The following is a 22,741-nucleotide window of genomic DNA, read 5'->3' on the forward strand; positions in this document are numbered from 1 at the left end:
TACCTGTGACTCCTTCCTGCTTCCCACACAACAAATTACACTGACCTTTCCCTCTGGTCCTTACTTATAAACAACCCTAGTTCCTTCGCATCTCAGGTGAAGCCCACAGCCCACCTTGGCCCCCGAGAGTACTGACGCCCTGCCTTTTGTGTACACATGTACACTCAAATATGTCACCTACAACTCAAACACAGCAACAAATGGAAAAGGCAAAGTCATCTGGAACTGAAAGTCAGATAAACCTATGCTAAATCCCTGGGAAAGAGGAGAATAAACAAGAGGAACAGCATAAGGGAGAGCCCCTGAGATCGCTTGAGGACAGCTGCGCCCCGCTGACTTGATGATGTGTTGGGTGGAATTACAAGATTGAAGAGCAGATGGAATGGACTTAGATAGCTTATAGTTGAGCTTTTGGCTCAAGAAATCTCATAAGATTGTTTCCAATTGGCTCAGATATGGAACTCGTTGTCAGAAGAGGTTTTTCTGGCAGCCGGTCATGAAACGAGAATGACAGGGGGTCAGTGGTCCCTGTACCCCAGACTGGGCCCAGGTACAACCCTCCTGGACCCAGAGCCTGGGGGATACACGTGGGAGATCTCCGACTTCTATGTGCTGAAGGGAAAGGCCCAAGAGCCTGCCTTCAAGTTCTGCCCACACCGGGCTCCCCCAGGCCACCCCTGAGCATGTCGGGTCTCTGCAGGACTCACCGTCACCCCCGGCTCTAGGAATGCCTTGCCCTCACCCTGCTCACCCCCGACACTCCAGCAAATGCACAGCCTCTCATCCTTCATGTCCCTTCCTACCTGGAGCCTTCCTGACCCTCCAGGCAGAGTCTACAACCTCTGTCCTCTCATATAGCACATGAGACATTCCTCCATTTCTGCACTCTATGCATTGTGTTGTAACTTTTTATTTACAAGTTTAGCTTCCCCATAAGACTGATTTCTTCAAGGGTGGTGATGGTATCTTATTCATCTTTTATCCCCAGGACCCATCAAAGGGTCACTCAAGCCACTGTTGAATGAATAACTGAATGAATGAATGAATGTTCTTTCTCTAACTCATCCATTTATTTAACAATTTCAAACATTTATTGAGCATCTACTGTGTACCAGGTAGTGGGGCAAGGCACTGGGGACAGAGTGGTGGGCACAGCAGTCCTATTTGGGGAAGTAAGATACAAAATTGCAAGTGTCCTAAGGCCTCAGAGGCTCTAGATGAGGGACCATGAAAGCATATCCATGGGACTTGGGTCAAGGGGTTTAACCTCTGAACCTCTCCTGTGTTCTAAATCGAAATAATAACCCTGGGTCCTTCAGTCTCACACTGTTGAGAGGAAGAAGCAAGGGCAGTGGCAAAGGTATCACATGAGCAGCAGAGAAAGGTGGCCGCACCATGCAGCCTCCTCATGCTGGGGGGGCGAGGTGGGGGGAGAGGAGCTGGCAGCTGTCCTGCCCTCAGTTAGATCTCGGGGACAAGTGGGACACTCAGAGGCTTGGGAGCTGCCAGAAATCCTCCTGGATGATCAACCCAGGGGATTTACCCTGGGAAGAGGCATGCAGCTCTCTGCAAAGGGACATACACATAGGCCTCCAGGCAATCAACGAGGGGAGAGGCTGTGATGCCACAAGGGAAAAATAGGACAGGAAAGGAAGGGCCTGAATAGCCGGGGCCCTAGGGTGCAGAACTAAGAGAAACCCTGCTAGGTGCTGACTGCACCCCAGGAGGGCCTTCTGCCAGAGGATCCTGTGGAGCATGAAAGGGAGATTTTATTCCAGGCTCCGCAGGCCCAACGGGCTGCCGATAGATGGCTGCGTACACCAAGAATAGCCAGAGAGTGATAAAAGGACATGAGGGACTGAGTTTTAAAATCAATTAATTAATTAATTGATTGATTTTTGGCTGCGTTGGGCTCCGTTGCTGTGCGCGGGCTTTCTCTAGTTGTAGCAAGCAGGGGCTACTCTTCGCTGCGGTGCGCGAGCTTCTCATTGCAGTGGCTTCTCTTGTTGCTGAGCACAGGCTCTAGGAACGTGGGCTTCAGTAGTTGTGGCACGCGGGCTCAGCAGCTGTGGCTCGCGGGCTCTAGAGAGCAGGCTCAGTAGTCGTGGCGCACGGGCTTAGTTGCTCCGCGGCATGTGGGATCTTCCCGGACAAGGGCTCAAATCCATGTCCCCTGCATTGGCAGGCGGATTCTTAACCACTGTGCCACCAGAGAAGTCCCAATCTCTATGTGCCCTTAATCAGAATTGTTTCACAAGTCTAGTCCACCATTTTCCCAGAAGTTCTTTGTAAACTGTAAAGGGCTGTAAAATGTGAATAAAATGATTACCTCTCAAGCCTTTGGCTTTTGCGCATCCTTCCCCACTGTTAGTGGTCCCTGCCCCACCTTGTTCCCCATTGGGATACTTCCCCCAATCCTGACATCGGGTTACCTGCTTGCACTTGTTTCACTTGGTTCTTGTCAACCCCCTCCAACCACTGGCACCTTCCTCTCCATTTCTGTCCTCTTTATCCAGAAATGTCAAGCAAGCAGGGAAAGAGGGAATAATATGTGATATGTGTTTGGTTAGGCAGAGAACCGTGGACACTTTAAATGGATTTTCTTCCAGTCTTTTGTTCTAGCTGGTTGCAGTTATGGCTAGCAGAATGAAGGTCTCCAGAGGGAGTGCAGGCCATATATTTGGTAGTCAAGTAGCAGTGGGAAGGACTTACTCTTTTACTAGTTACTTCTTTTTTAACTGTTAATTTTGAATTGTTAATTGTGATTTTTAAATTTGAAAATGAAGAGTTGAGCTCATTGACTTATTCTCTTTCTCTCTCTCTCTCTCTCTCTCTCTATATATATATATATATAGTGCATTTTTTTCTAAACCATTTGAGACCAACTTGAAGACATGATGACACATAACTCCTTAATACTTCAGTATTTTTTTTTTTTTTTTTTTTTTTTTTTTTTGTGGTATGTGGGCCTCTCACTGTTGTGGCTTCTCCCATTGCGGAGCACAGGCTCCGGACGCACAGGCCCAGCGGCCATGGCTCACGGGCCCAGCCGCTCCGCGGCATGTGGGATCTTCCCAGACCGGGGCACGAACCCGTTTCCCCTGCATCGGCAGGCGGACTCTCAACCACTGCGCCACCAGGGAAGCCCCAGTATTTATTTTTTTAAATGAGGATACTCTCCCACATAACCACTACACAACCAATCAAATCAAGAAATTGACACTGATTCAGTACTTCCATCTAATCCTGAGAGTTATGTTTTATTCAGTATCCTTACTGAGGACTACAGCCCAGGAGACAGATAGCTCTGAGGAACTGTTCCAAAGAGGTAAGGGAGGAGCCAGGATATATAGGAGTTTTTGCAGGACAAACAAACACGTAGTTGAACATCAAAAGACTACTGCTAATCACAAAAACAGACATCTCAAGTTAATGATTTTAGCTATTTTCTATGTATGGAAAGAGTCTGGGCTCATTCAAATTATTCCTTTGATATGCATCTTAACTATCTAGGGCCAGTATCCTGTTTTTCTCCATTCCGAATTCCCCTTAGGACACATCATGGGGTGGGGGTGGAGGGGAGACTGCAGTGGTGGATGGCTTGATGGTGGGCAACATTCTTTGTTTACCGAAATGGCAGGCAACATTCTTTGTCCACAGCGTTTCCTCTTGGTCATAAATTCGACAAAAGTTTGGGAGGCATTTCATGACCAATTTGTCCCAATGACCTAGGCTCATTCCTAGATCAGGTGGGAATTCTGTTGATAGGCTACTTAATGTGCTAATTTTTCTTTTTTTATTTATTATTTATTTTTGGCTGTGTTGGGTCTTTGCTGCTGCACGCGGGCCCCCTCCAGTTGAGGGGAGCAGGGGCCACTCCCCACTGCGGTGCGTGGGCCCCTCACTGCGGTGGCCTCTCCCGTTATGGAGCACGGGCACCAGACACTCAGGCTTCAGCAGTTGTGGCATGTGGGCTCAGCAACTGTGGTACTCAGGCTCAGTAGTTTTGGCACACAGGCCCAGCTACCCCGCAGCATGTGGGATCTTTTCGGACCAGGGCTCGAACCCGTGTCCCCTGCATTGGCAGGCGGATTCTTAACCACTGCGCCACCAGGGAAGTCCCTAATGTGCTAATTTTTGAATTAGTCCCCGTTGATAACCTAAAATTCTCTGGATTACCTATTTTAGTAGTCTACTATGATCCAGGAAATGTTTTTCCCTTGCTCCTTTTTCCTGTATCTAGAGATCTAGCATTGCACTATTACAATTATTATATGTAGAGTTATATATATGATCAACTGCCTCAAGACATTTAGCCATCATTAATTTTGCCAGAGCCTTGGTTATACATTGGGTAATATAAGAAAAAACAGTCTTATAAAATAGACAGGGGAATTCCCTGGTGGTCCAGTGGTTAGGACTCCATGCTTCAACTGCAGGGGGCACAGGTTCGATCCCTCATCGGGGAACTAAGATCCCGCAAGCAGCACACTGTGGCCAAAAAAATAAATAAATAAATAAATAAAATTAAATATGGTATAAGGATACAAGTAATTCAGCTAGTAACAGTAATCAAGTCATAGTACAGCAGAGAGAGGCACAAGGTATAAATAATTTGAAAACAACGAGAGAGAACACATTTAAACAATAATTAGCATAGCTAGTTGTAATCTGGTCTCAATAAGCTATCAAGTCCACATGGGAGCCAGCTGGAGAAGCCAAATCCTGGAGGGATCAGGTAGAAAGAAAAAGAGAAATGTTTCATCTTTGTTTACAAAGGTATACTTTATCAACTTGTTGTAGGTCATAGTTAGTGTAAGAGGAAAGGTTTTCTGGAAAACGAAGATTGAAAGCCAGTATGTTTCAGAAAAAAAGTCATAAAATTATAAATCATATTTTTCAGTCAATTCAGCCCCATGTTCTTGTTGATCTGGATGAAGGCATAAAGTTTTCTGTCAGTTTTGTAATTTCTTACGCAGTTCAGTGGTATGACCTAAAAGTCATCAGAAACTTACATTTGTCAAAAAGTCCTTTTTATGAATCTTCTTAAAGGTCTTCATTTTATAAAAGCATCAGAGTAAAGCAATGATTGTCTATAAATGACAAAAGACTTAAAATGGCATGGTTACAAAGCAATTAACAAGTAATTTGGATATTTCTGTGACATACAACATTTTTACATAATAACTAGAATTATGACTGATAACATTATACCAGGGCATATTAGATTTTTAGGAATGCCATATAAATTTTGGAATATCTGTATTCATGACATTTACTCATACAATATAACCTAAAAAGGTTAGGGCCACGTATTTGACAATGTTTCCCATGTTATTTAACTTACCAAATAAACCTAATTAGTTTAATATCTCTCTTCAGGATGTTTTGAGGGTCTTTTGAAGCATCCCAAAGTTGGCTAGAGAGCTAAAGAACTTTATTTAGAATTTGACTTGGGGAAGTTTGTCAAAGATATCAAAAGTTTTTATTTATTTATTTATTTGGCCACACCACGCGGCATGCGGGAGCTTAGTTCCCCCATCAGGGATCGAACCCATGTCCCCTGCAGTGGAAGCGCGTTCAGAGTCTTAAACACTGGACCACCAGGGAAGTCCGTCAAAAGGTTTTAAAACACTTAGTCAAATAGGATCCTTGGTCACTGTGAAACAATACTTGTTCATTCAACCAACGTGACAATAAACGATTTTTAAGGAAAATACGGATCATTTAGAAGGCAAAGAAACTCACAATCTATTATCAAAAGTAGCTCAACATTTCAAGAAAACTTTGTTCTCTTTTTTTTAAAACATTTTGTTAGTCTTTTCTTTTTTTTTTAGATTTATTTTATTTATTTATTTTTTATTTTTGCCTGCGTTGGGTCTTTGTTGCTGCGTGCGGGCTTTCTCTAGTTGCGGCAAATGGGGGCTACTCTTTTCGTTGCAGTGCACGGGCTTATTGCGGTGGCTTCTCTTGTTGTGGAGCACTGGCTCTGGGCACACGGGTTCCAGTAGTTGTGGCACCTGGGCTCAGTGGTTGTGGCTCATGGGCTCTAGAGCGCAGGCTCAGCAGTGGTGGTGCACGGGCTTAGTTGCTCTGCAACATGTGGGATCTTCCCGGACCAGGGCTCAAACCCGTGTCCCCTGCACTGGCAGGCGGATTCTTAACCACTGCGGCACCAGGGAAGCCCAAAACTTTGTTCTCTTAACACAGAGAGAAAACCAAACTCTAGTCCTGCACCAGCCCACTCTCAATAACAAAATTAATTTACCTAATTCAATTCAATTCCAATCCCAGCCTGACCATGCACAAAATTATTTCCTCAGGGTTCCCTTTCTACAAACCTTCTACAACTTTCTGTATCTATATTAGTTTAGCCCTTATCTTTCTTTCCTGTTTAAAAATAACCAGCTTTGGAACAAAATCACTTTCTTTCCCCTTAACATAATGCATTTCCATTCCTCATACCTTCTTTTGCTGAAAACACACATCCTACTTTCCTTGCATACTAAAATGTTTCCCTTATTATCCCAGTAGCTTTAGTTATATATATTACAATTTTAACCCTTAAAAATCTTAATCTCGGGCTTCCCTGGTGGTGCAGTGGTTAAGAATCCGCCTGCCAATGCAGGGGACACGGGTTCGAGCCCTGGTCCGGGAAGATCCCACATGCCACGGAGCAACTAAGCCCGTGCGCCACAACTACTGAGCCTGTGTTCTAGAGCCCGCGAGCCACAACTACTGAAGCCTGCGTGCCTAGAGCCCATACTCCGCAACAAGAGAAGCCACTGCAATGAAAAGCCCGCGCACCGCAACAAAGAGTAGCCCCCGCTCACCTCAACTAGACAAAGCCCGTGTGTAGCAGCGAAGACCCAACGCAGCCAAAAATAAATAAAATAAATTTATATTAAAAAAAAGTCTAAACTAACTTTAATACCAGATATTGATTTAATATTTCCCAGATCATGTGAACCTGAAATTCATTTTGGTCAGTTTCGTTTATATTTAGAAATATTTAATTTGTAAGCACTTACTTGTAAGTCAAATAGGGCTCTTTTATAATTTAATTTTCATAATACTATCTGGAGGTAGAGACATATCGTACGTATAATGCCCACACAGATATATAAACAGAAATAACTAGAGATTTCATAGCTTCACTTTAAAACTTAGTTATGAATCAGGCATTACAATATAAACTTACTAGTTTATAAATAACAGTTGGAATACATTATATTTATTTGCTCAGATGACTATTTGTGGAAAAGACTTTTAAGTTTTGTATTTGTCCTTGATAAATCCTTAAGGAGGCTATGAGGAGCTGTTACAGGGGTTTGAGCTTAAAAAGCCCTTTTTCCATCCTTTTTTCCCCCTTTGGTTTTGGGTTCTACCTGGTAGAGCCAATTAGGCTCAGTCATTGTGGGCTGTATTTACATTTCTGATTTGTAGAGATTTGCAAGACAAAAACAGTTGCTTTTAATTCCCCAAAGAACTGGTCTGCCCCCTAAATGATATTAAAAGATCAATTTGCCCAACTACATTTTCTTTAATTTGCTTTTTTTATATCAGTGATAAGATTCCCAACTAAACTGAAAATCAAGAGATCTATGTTCTAGAACTTTAGGATTAAACTTATCATGTCTTCAAAAGTTTGCACAAAGCATTCCACAAAGGCCCTCTTTCTGAGGGTACAAGTTAACCCAGAGCAAATAAATCTCTATTATTGTTTTTATTAGTCCCTGAATATTAGCTCCCAGTTTTTATTTCACATTGTGTGGGCTCAAGTAACCCTATTGGTTTCCTTTAGCATGCTTAATATTGGCTGAGGGGCAGATTTATTATATGCCCTGTCTTATAATATCAGGCAGGGGAAGCATTCCCCACAGAGACGCAATTAGGCAAAAGAGATGTAACCATCTTATTGTATAAAGCCCACTTAAATCTACCAATTTTTAGAAACTTTCATTTCAACTCTATCATTTTTAATACCTTTAACTTTAGTTTACATCAGGACCCCATCAACCTGTCTTGGTTTTACAAGGAGTCCAGAAACCTTTCTTTTTATCCTCCAGCCATTTAATCTATTTTTGTATAATGGCTTTGGGGTCCCCAGGGAGGGGTTGAGCCAAGGGACTCAGGACTTTTTGTCAATCTTTTTATTTATTTATTTATGGCTGCATTGGGTCTTCGTTGCAGTGCATGGGTTTCTCATTGCGGTGGCTTCTCTTGTTGCAGAGCACGGGCTCTAGGGGTCTGGGCTTCAGGAGTTGTGGCTCGTGGGCTCTGGAGTGCAGGCAGTAGTTGAGGCGCATGGGCCTAGTTGCTCCGCGGCATGTGGGATCTTCCTGGACAGGGCTCGAACCCGTGTCCCCTGCACTGGCAGGCGGATTCTTAACCACTGCACCACCAGGGAAGCCCTTGTCAATCTTTTAACTTGATTAATTGGCCTAAATGTTATCCCAAGCAGTTGCTGGTCAAGTATCTCAGTGTAATTTTCTTCCAACTTTATGTATATGAGACATATATAGGTATATATATATATACACACACACATATATATATAGTGTTGTATCAAACCTTTGTTTTAATCCCATTAACATCCATTTTATTTATCCCATTTCCTTTTTTTTTTTTTTTTTTTGGCCACGCTGAGAGGCATGTGGGATCTTAGTTCCCCAGCCAGGGATCAAACCCGCACCCCCTGCAGTGGAAGTGTGGAGTCTTAACCACTGGACCACCAGGCAAGTCCCCTATGTATCTCATTTTTTAATAACCATCTAAAGATTTCTGTCCTGTTGGGATGAGTACTTTTAAAATTTCCATCCTATTGGGACTTCCCTGGTGGCTCGGTGGTTAAGAATCCGCCTGCCAATGCAGGGGACACGGGTTCGGTCCCTGGTCTAGGAAGATCCCACATGCTGTGGAACAACTAAGTCCACGTGCCACTACTACTGAAGCCCACGCAGCTAGAGCCCGTGCTCCACAACAAGAGAAGCCACCGCAATGAGAAGCCCGTGCACTGCAACGAACAGTAGCCCCCACTTGACACAACTAGAGAAAGCCCATGTGCAGCAACAAAGACCCAAATAAAAAAATAAATAAAAATAAAATAAAATAAGATAAAATTTCCATCCTGTTGGGAAAAAGTCTCTTGACTTTCCCCTCAGCTTTTCTTTTTTTTCCTGTTGATCAACCTAATTAACATTAATTAACCTAGTATTTTTATTAGCTTCTGTAAGACCCACTGAGGGGAAGCTAAGACACAAATAAGGTTTCGCAAACTGGTTTTTGTTTGTTTTAAACTAAGAGAGTTTTTAGGTGAGCTTTTTATATGAGAGTTTTTATATATATATATATATTTTTAATCCGCCTTCTAATTTGTTTTTTTCACAGGTAAAAATGAAACAGCTGTTTATAATGAGTACTCTCTAAAAATTTACCAGTTTAGAAGTTTTTCCAGTTTAAAGGATCCATTGTCTGCCCGTTGACAAGCAGTATCTTAGTAGGTACTCAAACTAATAAGATGCAAGAGGTGTCCCCACAAGAGAGTGCAAAGGATGCAGCCTTCGCAAGATCTAGGAAGTTTACTCCCCAAAATAGTCTAAGAAAGTAAAGGCCTTTGCTGTACAAGACACAATGAAGGTTAAGATGACAACAGCCCCTGAGAGTTGGTATAGTCAGACAAAAGACTGCTCAAAATCCCAGTCTATTTGACTGGCTGCCAAGTGTACACCTTATGTGTACCTTCCAGATGGGAGAGACAAAGCTCTCAAAATACAGGGGGGAAAAATGCCTAAGAAGACCAGGTAGAATGTTTACATCTCAGAAACACAGGGAGAGAAATGCAAGTTACCCCCTAGAAGGGCTTTTTTTCCTTTAAGGTCAGAGTTCTGAAAAGATGTTTTATCAAGCCTTTTCTAGCTGTGTACACAAACAAACAAAAAAGAAAGGTCAAAAGAACCCCAGTTTGGCCATTTTTAGGGTGAGATTTCCTTTAATTTCAATTAATAAGCAAGAAGTTTATTCTGTGCGTACATAATAAAGTCTTTCCAGTGACTTTCAACTGAGGATAACCAGGTACCTTTCCTTGAAACTTAGTTTCAAGGAAAACCTACTTCCCCAGTGAGGAGTTTAACACCACTGAATAAAACTTAGGATCATCAGTCAATAATGGGAGATCCAAGACCCAGGAGAGACTCACCCAAATTTGTCTGGACTCTCTGAGGAGGCAGACTGGCTCAAGAGGTCTCTGCTGGTGCCAAAGCTCTGGTTTGTCGTAGAGTTCAGGCAAAGAACAGAAGTTGAAGCCAAGCAGGAACCTGTGGGGTCCTCCTGGGTACAAAAGCCTACCTGTGTCCCCTGTTTCTTGTTTTTAGGAAAAAAGGCTTCAGCCTCCTAGACCTTCCCTGAGTACAAAAGGCAGATTCAAACAGTTTCTAATTAGGGAAGTAAGGGAATGTAGAAACAAAGGAGGAGCAATCAAGAAACAATAGTGCAGAGGACTTCCCTGGTGGTCCAGTAGCTAAGACTCCACGCTCCCAATGCAGCGGGCCTGGGTTCAATCCCTGCTCAGGGAACTAGATCCCACATGCTGCAACTAAGATCCCTCATGCCACAACTAAAAAAAAAAAAAAAAAAATCCCGCATGCCACAAGGAAGATCCCGCATGCTGCAACTAAGGTCCAGTGCAGCTAAATAAATAAATATTAAAAATAAATTAACTAATTAAATAAAAAAGAAACAATAGTGTAGCAATTAAAGCAGGATCCTGGGTCCTCCTCAAGGGATATATATAACAATATCTTTGAGTTCTTCTACAGGAACTAAGGTCCCCACCCAGGTGGAGGATGGTAACTTCAGGCTGAGCACAAGATTCCTGGAACATTGCCCTGTTACCTCACCACAAACCAATCAGAAGAAAGTCACACACACCCTGCAGCACTCACCCCAAATTTTGCCTATAAAAACTTTTCTCTGATAATTCTAGTTATTACTTTAAAATGTATATCTCAGAAACAACTAAATTTCAAAAAAACAAAAAAACAAAAAACTTTTCACTGAAAGCCATCAAGTAGTTTGGGGTTTTGAGCACAAGCTACATGTTCTCCTTGCTTGACCCTGCAATAAACCTTTCTCTGCTCCAAACTCCGTGATGTTTTCATGTGTTTGGTCTCATTGTGTGTTGGACACATTAACTTGCATTTGGCAACAAAGTCCGCTCTGGATCCCTTTGCTGAGTGCCCAAACTGGCAACTGAAAAGAAAAAGCACAACTTAATAATTGAGAGAAATGTTTTATTCAGGAACTTTACTGAGGACTGTAGACCAGGAGACAGCCTCTCAGATAGCTGTGGAACTCTTCAAAAGAAGTAAGGAAAGAGCCAGGATATAAAGGTGTTTTGCTTAAAAGAAAAAAGAAAAAACAAATGTAGTCAGACGTCAAGATTACTTCTAATCACAAAAAACAGACATCTCAGGTTAATGATTTTAGTGACTTTCTATGTATGGGAAGATGCAAGAGCCTAGGCTCATTGAAATTATTCCTTTGATATGCATCTTAACTATCAAGGGCCAGTATCCTGTTTTGCTCCATACTGAATTCTCTCAGGGTGCACTGTCTGGGGCAGCTGCAGTGGTGAATAGCTTGATGGCGGGTAATATTTGTTGTTTACTGAAATGGCAGACAACATTCTTTGTCCACGTGATCATTCCAATAATGTCCTTTATAAGTGGTGGATCCAATCCAGAACCACACATTTATTTTTTTTATTTGGCTGCATTGGGTCTTAGTTGCGGCATGCGGGATATTTTCATTACAGTGCATGGGCTCCAGAGCGCGCAGGCTCAGTAGTTGTGGCACGAGGGCTTAGTTGCCCTGTGGCATGTGGGATCTTAGTTCCGCAACCAGGGATCGAATTGTCCCTTGCATTGGAAGGCAGATTCTTAATGACTGGACCACCAGGGAAGTCCCCAGAACCACACATTGGATTTAGTTGCTAAATCTCTGTAGTGTCTTCAATTGGGAACAGCTCTCAGTCTTTCCTGGCCTTCCTTGACCTTGATATTTTTGAAGATTTCAGGATAGTTTTTTTATAGAATGTCCTTAATTTGAGTTTTTATGGTATTTCCGGTATTTCCTCATGATTAGGTTGTATAACCTGAATCTAATCATAAGGAAATATCAGACATAGACTCATCACAGCCCCTTCCCAGCTCTGCTTGTACCCCCGCCCCCTTCACCTGCGAGGGTGGGGTGGGGGTCCCAGAACAGGAGGTGTGGTGGGCAAACTGCTTATGAGTCTGCCTTGAACCTTAGTTGTGCGTGCTCAGCGGCACATGGGATATGGGCAGGCTGCTCCCCTGCCCTTCAGGTACCCAGTGTCATTGGGAAGATGTGACCACACACGGTGTACAGAGAGTAAGGCAGCACCTCAGCACACAAGCTACAGGTTGAGGTGCCATGAGTGCCCTGGGAGTGTTACCTGAAAACTGGGTTCGCCTCTTGGTAGGTGTCAAATCAAAACACACAACCATGCCAAAGCACAGGAGAAGGAAGGGTTTATTACTTGCAGCAAGAACACCAGGGAATCTTTCCCAAAGCAGTGTCTCCTAAAACAGCAAAACTGGGGAAATTTCAAGCTAAGGGTACATGCATATTCATGAAAAGGCTTGGGTGGTCGACAGAGTCCGAGCTTTAGTTGAAGTCAGGAGGGTCAGAAAAGGTCAACATCATTCCTTAGGTTCCAGTTGATCTGGTGGTTGAGCACTTCAGGCTAATCTTTACTACTGAAACAGAACTGGGAGTCTTTACAACTGATATGTTATCTTTGCTATTGTTACTTTTCTTGCCTGATAACAGTCATTTGTTTCTGCATTAAAAAAATCTTTTTATTTAAGTATAGTTGATTTACAATGTTGTGTTAGTTTCAGGTGTACAGCAAAGTGATTCAGTTTCACATCTATCCACTCTATCTCTAACTATCATCTATTATCTATCTATCTATCTACTATCTATCTATCTATATCTTCCTTTTCAGATTCTTTTCCATTGTAGGTTATTAAATGTTTCCGCATTCTTTTGTTTCCTTACGATTATTAATTACTGAGACCTGCTCAAGGGCAGGCATAGTGGTCAGGCTTAGATCACAAGATGGCTTAAGCCAAAAATGGCTTCTCTCGTGTCAAGAAAGCCATGCCTGGTTCTTTCTCCAGGGATCCCCCTACCCTATCTTGTTACAGGAAGACTGGGGCAAGAGGACAGACTCCCCGTGTTTTCTCATCCATTAGATATCTATGGAGCCCTTACTATGTGCCTGCTCTCTGTAATGAACAGAGCAGACACAACCTCTCCCTGCCCTCGTGGAGTTAACATTCCAGTGGGCAGGGGCCAGGGAAGACAGACAGAGAAGTATGTCAGGCTTTCCTGAAGAAGGGGAGAGTTGGTCAATCATTTATTGAGAGCACCCTATGACCGAGGCTCTTTGCTAGCTCCCTGCTTGGTGACAAGGCCTGCTATTGCTAGGATGGCCAGAACGGGGTTGGGGATGGGATGGGGCAGGTCTTTGGAAGGGCAGGGCCAGGTGTAGGAACCCAGCTCCCTGCAAAGGTGCCGTAGGAGGCAGTGTGGAAGGAAAGGCTAAGGCTCTGACTCTGCTACCTGCCCTCCTACCTGAGTGCCATCCCCTCCATCTTAGGCACCTGGCTGGACAGTACTCAGAGGATTCCTGTCAGCCTCCAGATTTGCCCTGCATGAAGCAGCTGGTGGCCTTTGTGTATCATCTCAACCCGGCCAACTCGGACCTGGAGTGCTGTGCCCAACTTGTGCAGAGCCAGCTCCAGTGCCAGCCGTAACACCAGATCCACAGCTAGAGATGGCTCTGGCACCAGCTCCAGCTGTAGACATATAGTCAGAGCCAACTCTAGAACTAGAACAAGCTCCAATTGGAGCTGGAGTCAGCTCCAATGTCTGCTCTAAAGCTAGAGCCTGCACCAGCTCCAGGACAAGCATCGGCCCTAGCACCAGTCCTAGTTCTAGCTCCAGAGCTAAAAACAGCTGTGGTACCTACTCCAACACCAGCTCTAGAGCTAGAGCCAGTGCCAGCTCCAGAGCAAGAGCTAGATGCATTATCAGCTCTAGCACCTGACCCCAACTGAGAGCCGTATTGAGTGTCAGCTCCAGAGCTAGAGCATCTCCTGCATCAGAGCCAGAGCCAGAACCAGCTCTAGGACTAGGGCCAGCTCCAGAGCTAGAGCCAGTACCAGCACTAGCTCTAGCACAAGGTCCAGAGACAGAGCCAATGATAGAGCCATTGGCATGTCCAGAGCCAGTGCCAGCTCCAGCCCCAGCTCTAATACAAAAGCCAGAGCTAGGACCAGCTATAGGGCCAGAGCTAGTTCAGAGGTACAGCCAATTCCTGGACCAGCTCTCACACCGGTTGCAGGGCCACATCCAGCTGTAGCTCCAGCTCCAGCACCAGTGCCAGTTACAGATGTAGAGCCAGTGCTAGCTGCCAGCTCTAACACCAGAGCCAAAGCTAGAACCAGCTCTAAGCTTTCCATTAGCTAATTGAGCATATTTAAGACAGTTGATTTAAAGCCTTTGTCTAGAAAGTCCAACGTTTGGGCATCCTCAGGGATGGTTTCTGTCCATTTTTTCCCCTTTGAATGGACCACAATCCTGTTTCTTTGTATGATTTTTGTTGCTGTTGTTGAAAACTGAACATTTGAATATTATAATATGGTAACTCTGGAAATCAGTTTCTCTCCCTTCCCCAGAGTTTACTGTTTTTGATTATTGAAAACTGCAGTCATCTGTTTGTTTGATAACTTTCCCAAACCATTTTTGTAAAGACTGTCATCCTGGTCATGTGTGTTCATTTGAAGTCTCTGTTCAACTAGTATTTTCACAGAGATTTCCTTGAATACCAGGAGCTAAAAAGAAACAAACACCCCATCTCTTCCAGTCTTTACAGACTGGCTCTTTTCCGGCCACTCCTTTAGCACTTAGCCAGGCAGTTTAAAACTCTGCTTTAGCCTTTATTTCCTGCTTGAACCAAGCCCAGTGACCAGCCAGAGGTGAAAGCTTAGGGTCTTCTCAGGTCTTTTCCAAACATGAATCCTGTCCTAGCCATGCATGTGGCTTTCTAAATTCCGTAGTACACAGGGTCACTTTAGAATACCCCAATTTCCCAAAGAGACTCCCCAGTATTTCTTCCTAGGCTTTAGGTGGTCTGTTGTATGTCTTAAGCATAATCTTTGCTTCAGGTGGCTGCAGGTTTTTGTTCACCTTACAAAGGTAGTTTGTTTTTTGTTTTTGTTTTTTGGTGTTTGGGGTTTTTTTTGGCCATGCCACACAGCATGTGGGATCTTAGTTCCCTGATCAGACAGAACCCACGCCCCCTGCAGCGGAAGCACGGAATCTTAACAACTGGACTGCCAGCGAAGTCCCCCACCTTACAAAGTTTTTGAGCAATGCCTACTATTTTTCTGCCCTGAATGAGTTCCAAGTCAGGCAAGACAGAGAAGAGTACCTGTCAGTCTTTCTAGCCCCTGATAGGTTAGAACAAACAATAATTTGTGAATAAGGTCTGCTCTGCTTTCTCTGGAACCAGGGACTGGGGTCCCATACTGAGAACATGGGCTGCTTTCTTCAAGACTGCCACGAAGCTGGTGAAGAGTTGAGGCAAGGCAAGCAAAAACACCACACAGGGACTTCCCTGGTGGCGCAGTGGTTAAGAATCCACCTGCCAATGCAGCGGACATGGGTTCGAGCTCTGGGCCGGGAAGATCCCACATGCCGCAGAGCAACTAAGTCTGTGCGCCACAACTACTGAGCCTGCACTCTAGAGCCCGTGAGCCACAACTACTGCAGCCGGCGCGCCTAGAGCCCGTGCTCCACAACAAGAGAAGCCACCGCAATGAGAAGCCTACGCACCGCAACGAAGACCCAACACAGCCATAAATTAATTAATTAATTAATTATAAAAAAAAACAACACACAGCTTTCCTACCTACCATATTGAAGTTGTCTTGATGCAGTCTTCGCTATAAATCTATGACTGTTGTCCAGTTCAGACAAAGTTGGTTCTGAGAGTTTCTGCTTGTTTTTCAATGTTCCTTTTGAGGGATGGGTGTTTGGAACTGCCTGCTTCACTATTTTGCTCTCTCCTGCTAGTGTCCTTTGATGCATAAAAGTTTTAATTTGATGAAGTCCGATGTATCCATTTTTCTTGTCGCTTGTGCTTTTGGCATTATATTTAAGAAACCATTGCCAAATTCAAGAAGATCTGCCCTATGTTTTCTTCTAAGAGCGGTTTAGTTTAGCTCTAAAATTTAGTTCTTTGATCCATTTTTAGTTAATTTTTGTATCTGGTGTGTGAGGTAAGGGTCCACATGCATTCTTTTGCATATGGATTTCAAGTTTTCCAGCACTATTTGCTGAAGACACTATCCCCACTGAATGGTCCTGGCACCCTTGACAAAAATAATTTGACTTAGATATATGGGTTTATTTCTGGAATCTCCATTCTATTCCACAGAACTTTATGTTAGTCTATTTTTATGCTAGTACTACTACACTGTTTTGATTACTGACTTTGAAGTAAATTTTGAAATCTGGAAGTGTGAGTCCTTCACCTTTGTTCTTCTTTTTCAAGACTGTTTTGCCTATTTGTGATCCCTTGTAATTCCATACAAATTTTAGGATCAACTTTTCAATTTCTACAAAAAAAATAAAAGGCCATTGGAATTTTATTTTTCAAACCTTTCTTTTCTTGCCATCTTTTTTTTGTTCTTTTTTACATCTTTATTGGAGTATAATTGCTTTACAATGGTGTGTTAGTTTCTGCTTTATAACAAAGTGACTCAGTTATACACATACATATGTACCCATATCTCTTCCCTCTTCCGTCTCCCTCCCTCCCACCCTCCCTATCCCACCCCTCTAGGTGGTCACAAAGCACCAAGTTGATCTCCCTGTGCTACGCAGCTGCTTCCCACTAGCTATTTTACGTTTGGTAGTGTATATATGTCCATGCCACTCTCTCACTTTGTCACAGCTTACCCTTCCCCCTCCCCATATCCTCAAGTCCATTCTCTAGTAGGTCTGTGTCTTTATTCCCGTCTTACCCCTAGGTTCTTCATGACATTTTTTTTTCTTAGATTCCATATATATGTGTTAGCATATGGTATTTGTCTTTCTCTTTCTGACTTACTTCACTCTGTATGACAGACTCTAGGTCCACCCACCTCACTACAAATAACTCAATTTCGTTTCTTTTTATGGCTGAGTAACATTCCATTGTATATATGTGCCGCATCTTCTTTATCCATTCATCCAATGATGGACACTTAGGTTGCTTCCATCTCCTGGCTATTGTAAATAGAGCTGCAATGAACATTTTGGCACATGATTCTTTTTGAATTATGGTTTCTCAGGGTATATGCCCAGTAGTGGGATTGCTGGGTCATATGGTAGTTCTATTTTTAGTTTTTTAAGGAACCTCCATACTGTTCTCCATAGTGGCTGTACCAATTCACATTCCCACCAGCAGTGCAAGAGGGTTCCCTTTTCTCCACACCCTCTCCAGCATTTATTGTTTCTAGATTTTTTGATGATGGCCATTCTGACCGGTGTGAGATGATATCTCATTGTAGTTTTGATTTGCATTTCTCTAATGATTAATGATGTTGAGCATTTTTTCATGTGTTTGTTGGCAATCTGTATATCTTCTTTGGAGAAATGTCTATAAGCCATTGGAATTTTAATAGGGGTTACATTTAATCTGTGAACCAGTATTTCGTTAGGAAATATTGCCATTTTATCAACATTAAGTCTTCCAGGGACTTCCCTGGTGGTCCAGTGGTAAAGAATCCGCTTTCCAATGCAGGGGACGTGGGTTTGATCTGTGGTCTGGGGAACTAAGACTGAGACCCCACATGCTGTGGGGCAACTAAGCCCACACGCCACAACTACTGATCTCACGCACCTCAATGAGAGAGCCCATGTGCTGTAAACTACACAGCCTATGCGCTCTGGAGCCCAAGCACCACAACTGGAGAGAAAAAAAGAAAAAAAAACCCTGCACACCACAACTAGAGAGAAACCTGCACACTGACACAGCCAAATAAATAAATAAATAAAATATTAAAAAAATAAATACATAAATAAAGAAGTCTGCAAAATATCTAAAATAAAGTTTTCCAATCCATGAACATGGGATGTCTTTCAATTTATTTAGGTCTTTAATTTCTTTCAGCAATGTTTTGTATTTTCAGAGTGTAAGTCTTGCACCTCCTGGGTGAATTTTATTCTTTCTGATGTTATTGTAAATATTGATAGAATTGTTTTCTTAATTCCTTTTTGCTTTGTCTATTGCCAGTATATAGAAATACAATTGATTTTTGCATGTATCCTGCACCTTTGTTGACTTTGTTATACTTTGTGTTTTTTTGTCTTTTTTCTTTAGGATTTTCTAGATATATGATCATGTCTTCTGCATACAGTTTTATTTCTTCCTTTCCAATTTTGATGCCTTTTCTTTTTCTTGACTAACTGCTCTGGCCAGAACCTCCAGTACAATGTTGAATAAAATTTGTAAAAGCAGTCATCCTTGTCTTGTTCCTGATTTTAGTGGGAAAGCTTTCAGTCTTTTACCAACTGAGTATGATGTAGGGTTTTGTTTGTTTGTTTTTTTTTGCGCGGTACGTGGGCCTCTCATTGCTGTGGCCTCTCCCATTGCGGAGCACAGGCTCTGGACGCACAGGCCTAGTAGCCATGGCTCATGGGCCCAGCCGCTCCGCAGCATGTGGGATCCTCCCGGACCGGGGCACGAACCCGTGTCCCCTGCATTGGCAGGCAGACTCTCAAGCACTGCGCCACCAGGGAAGCCCTGATGTAGGGTTTTTTATATGTCTTTTATCATGTTTAGAAAATTCCCTTTCCTTCTAGTCTGTTTATTGAGTGCTTTTATCATAAAAGGGGGTTGGATTTTATCAAATACTTTTTCTGCACCAATAGAGGTGATCATGTGGCTTCTCCCCTTCATTCTACTGTGGTGTTTTATGTTGATTTTCATATGAACTACCCTTGCATTCCTGGGCTAAATCTCACTTGATCATGATGTATAATGCTTTCAATATACTGCTGGATTCTGTCCACTAGTATTTTGTTGAGAATCTTTACATCTATATATTCATAAAGGGTATTTGTCTTCAGTTTTCTTGTAAAGTCTTTATATGGCTTTGGTGCAGGGCCATGATGACCTAATAGAATGAGTTAGGAAGTGTTCCCTCTGCTTCTATTTTCTGGAATATTTTGAGAAGGATTGATATGAAACATTCTTTAAATGTTTGGTAGAATTCACTAGTGAAGCCACCTGGCCCTCAGATTATTGGGGAGGGAGGGAGGATTATTGGCTGGGAGGTTTTTTATCACTGATTCAATCACTTGTTATAGATCTATTCAGATTTTGTTTCTCCTTGAGTCAGTCTTGGTAGTTTGTGCTCTTCCAGGAATGCATGGGAACAAGGCTCTCAGCAGGACCAGCTTGGCCCATCTCTGATGACAGAGGTCAATGGGCTTGAGGAGAGGGATGGGAGTGCAGCCTTGCAGGCCCAGTATTTTGGACTTTAATGTAGGGCACAGCTAATTTGCATTTTTAAGGTCCCTCAGGCTGCTTTGTGGAGGATGTGGGGGGTTGGGAGAAGCAGCAGGGAGACCAGGGATGAGGCTGCCACAGTTGTCTGGGGGGAATTGGTGGTGGCCTCAGGGGAGGGCAGAGGTGGACTTCAGATATATTTTGGAAGCAGAACCCATGGGATGTAGTGATGGATTGGATATGGGGAAGGAGGTCCGGAGGGTCTCAGGTCTCTAGCCTGAGCTCAGGGTGGACAGTGGAAGTGTCATTCCCTGAGATGGGCAAGATGAATGCAGCAGGTGGGGGCGGGTCAGAGGCTGAGGAGTTCTGTTTTGAACTTGAGATTCCTAAGCAAGTCATTTCAGGTCCTGGAGCTCAGACTCTTCAACTGAGGTAAAAAGGAAAGAAAAGGAAGCATCTTCCTCGCAGGGTTCTTAAGAGAATGTGGCAGGAGCTGGGCTTCCCTTAAGCATGCAAGCTCTGCACAAATCTCTCAGCCAGTTCAAGACTGAGACTTGCCTTTGTTTCCCCCTTCACTCCCTTGTGGGCTGGCAGTTCTGGGCCTGGGGTCAGGGTCTGATAGCATGTTAGGTAAAAGTCTCTGCCCTGTCTTTGGACTTTCCCAGGGAAAACTTCCCCAGAGGCATCTGACCCTCAGAACCCTTAACTACTTACAGATGGGCAAATCCACTGGCCAGTTGTCCAGCCTCACCCTGCCAGCGGCTTGAGGACAGTGTTCCCCAGCACATGTCCCCTGCCTGATGCCTGTCCACACTTCACCCTACTTCCTGGTAGGACAGTCTCTGGAGCTCCCCAGTCCAGGGCTCCCTTTCAGCTGGTTTGTTCTCCAGGCACCAGTTCTCCTGACAACTCCCTGTGCCTCCAGGGGTTCCTTCCTGGCCCAGGGTTTAGCCCAGGGCCACCCATCATTCTGACACCTAGACAGGATGCCAGAAGGAAATAGCACCAACAAGACAATGTTTCTGGAAAGGCAGTCTTTACAGAGGGCAGCTGGCATTGCTCTTCTCTGGCTTCCTGGGAGACTGTCCTGGGTGCAGAACACAGCACAGCTCCCTGTGGGCTGTGGCAGAACAGAGACTAGTTTGTTATTCTAGACCGGGGTGGTACACAAGGTGATACGGTAGGTAAGTGGACACTTGATGGAGACAACAAAAGGTTGCTTTTCTGCCCTGTCCCATGGCTCCAGGACTCCTCAGAAGAGTGATGAGAGGGATATAAGGATAACATTTCTATGTCTGTGTAGATTCCTGGGAAGCAGAATGAGACTTAAGTTTGGGAAATTATTTGCCTGGCTTATTTTAAAACATTTAAAATAAACATTTTGGTCCTTGTCATACACTGAGGACACATAACCTGACTTCTCCTCATGCAGGTTTGTATCAATTCATCTAAAACTCTCAAGTAGCCACCATCTCTGAGATGAATGATGGATAAGGGTACAGTCTGCCTCTAAGAACGGCCTTCTCTTGGCAGTTTCTGCAAGGGAGGGCGCTGAGTATTTGAGTATTAAGAACAGAAACAGCACTGGGAACATGTTTGAGGCAGAGGAAATAGCAAGTGCAAAGACTCTGAGTTAGGAACAGACTTGGTCTCTATAATAATCTGCTAGCAGCAGCACTTGTGGAAAAGGCTTAGGAGTTGAAGGAGCTTGTGAGGATGAAGCAAGTCAGTGAGGCAATGCTATCACCAGAAAGGCTGAGGGGAGCTTCAGCTATATTGATGAAATTACAGAAATTAAACCAGAGAGGGAGTCTTTCCACACCTGAACCCCACAATTTAAAACATGCCCAAGGGTGGGAGTCAGGGGGATCCTGAGGGAGACACGTTTCCCCTTGGCCTAAGGAAGAGCTCTCCTCAGAGGGGTCTGAGGATGGATGGCCCCCAATGCTAGAGGTGTCTGAACAGAGGCCAGAAGAGCACTTAGCAGGATATGGTTGGGAGATTCAAGTATGGGAAGGCTCCTGAAGCAGATGCCGACCTTGACGGTCCCTTTCAGCCCCATGAGAAGGGCTGCCACGGGCCTTCCTGATGCTGACATCCTGTAGGTCCCTAAGGAGGCTTCACCGGAGACTGGACACACCATCAGACCTGGTCAGGTGCCCACCCCAGAGTTCTCTCAGCTCGGCACCTGGACACACTGCTTTAGCACCCGTATGGGGCAGAGCTGAGAATGGGCTTGAGGCCTCCATGCCAGCCACGCCATGGAGGGAGGGGTTAGACATGTTACCCAGGGCGACATCTCCCCAAGTCTGGAGCTCCACCCTGCATCTGGGATCATTTTCAGTGGTATCAACAGGCATTAAATAACCTCGTCTTAGAGAGAGAGAAAATCACTTCCCTTGCGGTTCCCATTCCATTTCCCCAAATCTATTAAGATTCTCAGTTGGGTGCTAGTATGTCTAACTCCTCTGTAACATCCCTAACCTCCCTTTGTACACAGAGCAAGCAAGCCTCAGGTGTAGAGTCTTTGCAGGTGCAGTACAGAGCTGCCATTCATAACACTATTTGTATTAATTTTTACAGTTACTTTCTATTTATATCAAGTGTAAACTTTCCTTTAAAAATGCATTTAGGGGGCTTCTCTGGTGGCGCAGTGGTTAAGAATCTGCCTGCCAATGCAGGGGACATGGGCTCGAGCCCTGGTCCGGGAAGATCCCACATACAACGGAGCACTAAGCCCGTGAGCCACAACTACTGAAGCCCGCGTACCTAGAGCCCGTGCTGCGCAACAAGAGAAGCCACCGCAACGAGAAGCCCGTGCACCACAACGAAGAGTAGCCCCTGCTCACCACAACTAGAGAAAGCTCGCGCACAGCAACGAAGACCCAATGCAGCCAAAAATAAATAAATTAATAAATTTTTATTTTAAAAAATGCATTTAAGAAATGAATTAACTTAAAAATATTACGGGATTTATTTTCATCTGGGTTAAGAAAAACAGAAGGGCCCTCGAGGTTAGTGGCTGAAGGACAACTGGCAATGGGTAAGTGGGAGATGCCAGTGAAGTGAAGAACCAACGGGCAGAAGGTTCCAGCACAGTGGAGAGTGCTGCTCCCACCCCCCAGGCTCTCAAAGACAAGCCTGGAG

Source organism: Hyperoodon ampullatus (assembly GCF_949752795.1).
Source record: "Hyperoodon ampullatus genome assembly, chromosome: 3".
In the NCBI taxonomy this organism is placed as follows: Eukaryota; Metazoa; Chordata; class Mammalia; order Artiodactyla; family Ziphiidae; genus Hyperoodon; species Hyperoodon ampullatus.